The sequence below is a fragment of the Astatotilapia calliptera genome, chromosome 20 (genome assembly GCF_964374335.1).
Source record: "Astatotilapia calliptera chromosome 20, fAstCal68.1, whole genome shotgun sequence".
Taxonomy (NCBI): Eukaryota; Metazoa; Chordata; class Actinopteri; order Cichliformes; family Cichlidae; genus Astatotilapia; species Astatotilapia calliptera.
The window spans coordinates 34,441,543-34,449,551 of NC_137441.1; the positions used below are offsets into that span (position 1 = coordinate 34,441,543).

An 8,009-nucleotide genomic window follows, 5' to 3' on the forward strand; every position below is an offset into this window, starting at 1 on the left:
AGAATAATTCTCAGAAACTGTACTGTGTTGAGAAGAAGCCTTGATGCTGCCTGTGGGATGTGCAAAGTATTGATGTGACGTTCTGTATCGAGGCTTCAAAGCTCGTTTTTTTTTTTTTTTTTAAATATTAAACTTTATTAAGAAACAGTATACAGAACATGTATACAATCAGAACAAAATTAACATATGCCAGGGGGTCTAATACAAAGAATTACAAACATTCAAATAATTTGTAATTACTACAAATAGTAATAGTTTTCATAGCCTTTTTGTTAAGTGATCCACTAATCAATTTTATGTAACATAAAACATCATTACAGTAATGTTTAAAATGAGGTTTTTTGTTACTGTATTTGCATTTGTGAAAATGAAATTTAGCTAAGATAACTAACAAGTTTATTATAAAGTAAACATCTTCTTTTTTTTTGCCTTCGAAAGAAACAAAATACAACATTTTCCCATTTCACAGTAAAGTCTTTGTAGAGATGTCCAGCAATGAATCTACTGAAGTCTTTCCAAAATGTTCTAGCGTATGAACAGATCCAGAAGAGGTGTTGCACAGTCTCAGGATGGCTTCCACAAACTCCACAGTTCACATTTATGTCCCTTTTGAACTTTGTCATGTAATGATTAGCAGGATAAAATTTATGCAGTATTTTAAATGAGACTTCCTTCACTTTATTCATTACCAGATACTTGTTAGGAATTGACCATACTCTTTTCCAGTTAATGTCACTGACAAAGAAATTCCAATAAGAGACCACATGTGGGATAGTTAGAGATTCTGTCTGGAACAAAGCACGAATATTCTTATTACTTTTACTGTGGTTTGTTAGACAGATTCTTCCTATGTGTGAATCCAAAGGGTTGGGGAGAGAAACAGATGATATGCAAGGTTGAATACCTTTAAAAAGCATTATAATACCCGTAGGTATTGCATCAAATAATATGGCATATTCTTTGGGTGTGGCTGGAAATTTATAGGTGTTTAAGAATTCTGAATAGGACATAAGCTGCCAATCAGGATTAAACAGCTGATTCACTAAAACAATCCGTTTCTCAACCCACCTAGAAAAAATAATGATTTATTTTTATACACTATGTTCCTATTATTCCAAATTGAATACGTATGGGGTGTAAAGTTGTGTTTATATATAAGGGACCAAGCTAATAGAACTTGTTTGTGAAACATCGAAAGCTTTTCTGGAAGCTGGCTTCAAAGCTTGTGTCGAGTAATTGAGGGAGCGTTTCCGCGATGCGCGTCTCGAGGCTTGCTTCATTTATGGGAGGAGCTGAAAATGATGACGTCCGAAGCCTCGCTTCCCGGCTGTACCGCGTGACTGGTTCATGAAGTAGTTCGAACTTTGCTGCGAGCTATGACAGCGATATAAAGCCCTCAGACTTCATTCAAAATGTGGGTGTTTGATGGAGAGTTGTTAGCGAGAGTTTGTAGACAGTTTGGAGGTTTATGAGAGTGAGGAGAGAAAGTCAGGAGAGAATGGAGCCAGCTAAGAAGAGGAGGATGTCCTCCCCTGTGTGGGAACATTGTGATTTTATTCCTCTCAACAAGGTATGTAAATTTCTACAGAAGATGTATTTTCATAATACTGATGGTGCAATAAAACTTATGTTAAGCTGTCTGTACTTTTGTACAAGGTGAAGTGTTTGCTATGTGCCAGGGAGCTGGGATATAACAACAACACCTCATCCATGCTTAGGCACTACAGAGCTTTGCATGAGAATAAGGGGAACACCGATTGTGGAGCAAGACCAGGTGAGCCATCAAATGTCATGATAATATAGCATGCAGTAATGTTACTAAATGATATAACAATATTATACAATGCAATAAGTGACGTGTGTGATATTTATATTTGTGCTTTGTCTTTATTGTCTTTCCTCAGGAGAACAATCTCAAATAGATGAAGACCTGGTTACCATGGTGATTGAGGACTCCCAGCCATTTAGCATTGTGGAGGACAAAGGATTCAAAAGATTTGTTAAATCATTAAATCCCAGCTATGTTCTGCCCACTAAAAAGGCCATAAAAGCAGTGAAAATTTAGTTTTTACAGAATAAAATGTGGGCAGGACTGAGGCTCAAAGCCTCAGTGTGTAGCTGTCCATACCTCAACGTTACAAAAGCACAACCACTGTCCACACCCCAACCACACCTCACCTCACAGTAAATGATCATTTCCATTTTAAGCATTTCCAAATAATCATTTTCCATACTGCCAGTATAAATATACACAGTATACTGCATCACTACAATATACATGTTTTACACACTCCTTTTGTTGTTGACATTTACAGGCTGTGTGCAAAAGGCCACACTCTTCAAATTCATGCCAACTAATATTTTTACATCCAGTAGGTGTCCTACTAGAGCAAATGAAGCTTCAAGAAGCTTTGCGCTGGGGTGAACCAATTGGATGAAAAGCTTCAGTGCTTCACGAAGCTTCATCTGCCCATCACTAGTGCAAAGATCTATATAAGCTACCTTTAGAACGATGACATTTACTTGATGGAGCAGTTATTTCAGGTGGGCCACAGAGTCAAGCTTAGCCAGTCCTGGCAGACCAGCTGATCCCAGTACCAGCCCACATCAGCTGATGGCTCAGATGAGACCTTACTTCACATTCAGTCGTCAGATCTCAAGCCGTGACTTAACCAGTGTCCTATCTTTTGTCAGTGAAACAGCTCTGTTCAGTGCTGAGTCTCCTTGCTGCTCGCTGCGTGCCTCAGGGTTGCCTGTTTGCACTTGAAAACATGGAAGTCCCAGAACGGAGCCATACTGTCCCCTATGAATGACTGCAGATGGAAAAGCCAATCTTCTTTGAAACATAACGGTCCTGATTGAAATGTTTCTGTTCTTTTTCATAAACGTTTTAGGCCAGCAGCTGGACTCCCTCAGATCTGCAGTGTATAACCCAGTGAAGGACTTCTGGACAGATGAGTGAACAAAGTACAGAACATCCTCTCTCTGACCTTCAAGAGCCTCACTCAACCGAGGCATCTGGCAAGTATTTTCACCCTAAACCTCAAATAAAAAGACAAATAGTGCCGACAAAGTTGAAAATGCACTGAATCTGTTGGATAAATGTGTTCTACGTTCTGTGTTCTGGGCAACTAATGTGGATGGTTTTTTTTTCTTTTACTTTTAAAGATATTAAAGGTGGGCTAGCTTTCATTAAACCCTTTGTATACTAGCTGACTACTTGACTGTCACATAAATGACACTGTATGTTGTTTGATATGTACGGAGTAGCATCACAACTGAGCAGACAGTGGTGAGGACTCAAATAGTGTCTGTGTTAAATTGTTGGCTAGATTATGTGTGTGCATACACGCTATTACCCCACAGCCGTTAAAAGGCTGATGGTATTTTCGTCACCCCACCAGTGGTGTGGGTGGTGTGGATAGCTAAGTTTGTGAATGCGATAACTCGAAAATGAAGCAGCGTACGAGCTTTAAATTGATGCCACAGGAGTATCTACTAAAAATAGCTGACACGTATGAATCTCACTGACCTCAGCCAGGTCAGAGGTCAGGTTTTCTGAAAATCTGGTCAATGCCGTAACTCGTGAACGAGGCATCGTAGGACTTTGACATTGACACCATAGATGCAGCTGCTAAAAATCTTGGATGAGTTTGAATCTCACTGACCTTGACCTAACCCCCACCTGGCTGCAGCTGCCCCTCCCGGATCCAGGCTCTGCTGGAAGTTTGTTCCTGTTAAAACGGAGTTCTTCCTTCTCACTGTCACCAAATGTGTACTCATAAATTTTAAGATTTGCATACACTATTATATATTGTACATATATTTATTAGTTTCAGGTTGGCCATTCTTGTATTTTGCTCGTTTGTGTTGTTGTGTTTGCACATCTCTGTTGCTTGTGGGGCTCGCACACAAGAATTTCACTCGCATGTGCTGTGCCAGTGTGCCTGCACATGTGATGTGACAATAAAAAGTGATTTGATTTGATTTGATTTGATTTGATTTTAAATCGTCATCTGATAACTGATTGTTGGGATTTTCTCTGTATTATTCTTATAATATAAAGAAGCTTGAGGTGACTGCTTTTGTGATTTGGTTCTATGTAAATACAATTGAATGATTATTGGCTAATATATAAATGGCTTTTTAAAAATTCCCTTATTAGTTGGATTCTACTTTTGCTTTGGCTCGATTTCCAAATTCTAGTCTTAAGGTGATTTTTTTTTTCTTTATTAACAACCTAATGCTTAAATGTCTTGCTTAGTCAAAAGGTCATACACCTACACTTGGACACGTGTCTGTCTGATTAACAACTAAAAACATCAGGAGATAAAGCTAGTTAACTTTTTATTTTTACTAGAAGAGACTTGAGTTTCATATTTTAAGATTTGCCAGCGTTAGGATGTACTTCTTGGACCTGGCCGCTAGGTGTCACACTTGACCGGAGCATCCAACAAGGCCTCCTGCACTGGCATGTTGCTCTCCACAACACCTCTGAGCAAAGATTTGGTTTCAGTTTGCAGTTCCAAGTTACAGCTTGACTTTTTTTTCATATTTAAATATCAGATTGATTAATACAAAAAATGCTGAGACACTGTCGACTCAGTTCACTTTTTTTTTCATTCTGGTTTTCAAACCAACCCAATGTGGCTCCCAGACCCCAAGAATGACAAATGATGTTTGTGCAGGATGATGAGTTGAAAGTCCTTCGTAGTGTAAACCTTCATTGTAAATTGGATATTTAGAGCTGACATAATGAGATAAAGATGCTGATTGGAAAAGCAAATATTTGATCAGGCTGTTCTTTTGAAGAAGCTCTGTTAGCATTGGTGATATAGCATTCACAGGAAAAGTGTTTTATTCTTGGAGAAATAAACGTGCACCTGTGTCACAACTGAGACTGAGACATATGGGGCAGGCAGGGGGGAATAAATGTTTGAGTCTATATTTATTTATTTTATTAGTAATATTAACATACAAACAAAATGCACCATATATTACACATTCAGAGAATAACCATTCCTTACATAGTAGCAACTTTCCTACATAGGAAAAAGAAAATATAAAGATGGGGTCACATAATTTAACAGATTATTAACTCACTAAATCAAAATCTTCCACAAAGGAAACAAAAAAAGCAGCCTTTTTCTTTTTAACTAAGGTCAAAGATTTAACTAACAGGTTTAAGTCTTTTTCCCAGTAAGCTAGTGTTGGTTTGGTCTTAAAAAAAATGACATTTATGTATAAATTGCTTGCACAAGATTAATAACACATTAACACCATAATTAGTTTTCTTTTCTTTCAAAAACGCTCCAAACATATGGCGGCAGCTAGTTAGTTTTAATATTACTCTTATTATTCTTTCTGGGTCACAAAAGAAACGTTTAACATATTTTCAGGTGAGAATGTAGCTGTGTAAACTTCAAATATCTGCTCAGTTTATCAGGACACCACATATTTTCAAAAGCGCTCCACGTTTTCGGAGACGTCTGTTACCCACTAGGTCGATAGCTAGCCGGGGGCAAGGCTCACTAGAGCCGGTGAGAACACTGGACTCCCAGCAAATCGTTTTCAAACCCACCGCTGTCTTTCGTTACTCAGGTTAAATATATATAAGTCACTTAGATAACTCAAAAATGTTATCGTTTGGCTTTTTTTTTGTATTTTATTTGTTCCTGAGTAAATCGGTTTGGCTGAAATTAAAATTATAGTTTTTACACAGCTGAATAAACGTCAAGGAGACAACTGATTATCAGAAGTATGAGATGCTGGAGAATATACTCCGGTGTCCTGTTATATTTTAGATAGCAAGGAGTTTATTAAACTTCACTGAAACAATCTGCAAATTTCATTAAAATTTAATAAACTCTCATCTTGTCTTTATTTTTAGTTAGCACAGACCTTAAACACTTAAAGCTGTAAGCTAATGATAGTTATATAAGAGCAGATGCTGCTGGTGCAGTAAGCTGTACGTTTTACGTCCAATGGATGATGATCTGATTAGTCGACTAATCACAAAAATAATCGGTGACTAGTCGACTATCAAAATAATCGTTTGTGGCAGCCCTAATGTATAAGATTGAATTACACTGAAGAAAATCTCCCACACAGTGCTCCTATATAGATTTCATCTCACTTGAAGTCTGTGTGTATGTCACAGTGGACATTTCATATTAGACTATTTATCTAAAACAACAAACGCCTTCCCTGGCGAGGCATGACAAGTCTTTGAAACACTGCAGGAGACCAAACAGTAAGGCTTACACCTATAAACATCACACATGAGAGCAGTGATTCTGCCTGAGATTTTTTTTTTGTCTTCAATTTATTTGGCCTGTTAATGACAGGCTATCGGATTCCTATCTCCCTTTCCTGCTCTCCCTCCCCTCTCCTGCTCCCCGCTGTAGCCTGGAGGACTGTTTTGGCGAGCATCTGGAGGCAGGCTGTTTGAATAGGCTTCATTCTTGCAGGGCCTTGTGCTCCAGTGAGCGCACTCGGGGCATGGATGCTTGGCCGTAGTCCGTAGATGGGGGAGAGGGAGAAACAAAAGGAAGCCTGCAAAACGCAGCCACTGGTTGTTAATTTCCCCACGCTGGAGTATTTGCTTCCATGCGCAAAATCAATATAAAGTGCTGTCTCTGTTTCCTGTCTTCCTCCCTTTCCCCTTTTTTGTTTTACTCCTAATAGAAATGGGGAAAATATTTTCTTCATATGTGGGGGGAAGAAATCTTAAAAAGCCAACAGTGCTCTGCAGCCTTTTCCTGCACAGTGGTAATAGGAGATGGGGTGGTGTAGCGTCAGATTTGGTGAATGTGCTTGCGGAGCAGCTGAGGAAGTCTATTTTCTATTTTGCAGGATGCTTGTGGACAACTGTGGTCTTAAACCTCAGCCACCAAGTGATTGCCTTGTTGCCTTTCATAGCCTTGTGCAATTTCCCTGGGGTGAAGGGAGAGGATTGCTTCGGAGCACTTTGGATGTTTACATTTATAAGGTTTTCAATGAATTTAAAAGGAGTGTAATTTGTTGGTTTAGTCGTTTTTAGTTTTTATTTCTTTCCTTTTTTTTTAAATTGGAAATCTCAAAACTGTTGACCTGCCACGAGAGCAGCCAGAGATTTAGTTAAGAAATTGTTCACACGTCCTATTGCACCAAAATATAGCGGTAATCTTTTCAAAATGTTGAAAGCCCTTACTCTCGAGTAAAATCCTCTCGTAATCTGGTGACAAAAATTGGAGTGCATCGAAGACTTTGGCACTTCTTTCCTTGCTGACCGTGTGGCTGTGAATATGGGACCTACATGTGCCCTTGCTCTGTGCTGCCTCTGATTTGTGGATGAGGGTGTTTGTCTGCGTAGAGAAGCTGTGGCTCGGCCAGCGCTGACGTGTAGAGGGTAATGGGATTGTAAGTGTCCGGCAGTAGGGAGAGGTAATGAAATGAAGGACCAGCACTCTCAGAACGAGAAGTGTTCACTGACAGCCGCATGAGTTGATGTGCATTAGGTAGTGTGTGTTTTTTCACACACGTGGGAATGTTTGCGTATAATAACATGCGCTTGCGCCCGTGCAGAAATGGTGCTTTCAGAGCCTCGCTGCTCCTGCTGACAGTCTGACGGCCTGACAGGATCCTCTGAGTTAGTGTTTGCTAACTGTTATTAGCTCTGTGGGTTTGTGGTGACAGACAGAAACCTCAGGATGACAACATAACTGTAGCATGTCATAGCAGTGAAGGCGTGACCAGCTCTTCTATTTCCTCCTCTGCTGATAGTTGTTATCTCTGAAGGCAGGGTAATGCTTGCCACTGCGGCTGTCCAAACGCCCATTCTCTGTCCGCTTGCGTGATGCATGTTCCTGGGTGATAGTGCTGTAACTAAGCTTTAAGAAAAAGGATATTGGCTGCCAGAGCACAATTTTGAACTATAATCATGTCATAGGTAATGAACTTTTTGAGCTATCTAAACAAAAAAAGAAGAAGAAGAAAGAAATCCATTTTGTTGTTATATCATATTCCTG

General features: G+C 39.4%; 1 long non-coding RNA gene across 1 annotated transcript; it reads left to right on the forward strand.

The window, feature by feature from the left end:
- Nucleotides 1-874: 874 nt before the first annotated feature.
- On the forward strand, nt 875-4,913 carry LOC145423163 (uncharacterized). The gene is made up of 3 exons (XR_013904272.1): nt 875-1,570; nt 1,657-1,774; nt 1,905-4,913. It is a non-coding gene; the product is annotated as an uncharacterized LOC145423163 (long non-coding RNA).
- The last annotated feature ends 3,096 nt before the right edge of the window (nt 4,914-8,009 follow it).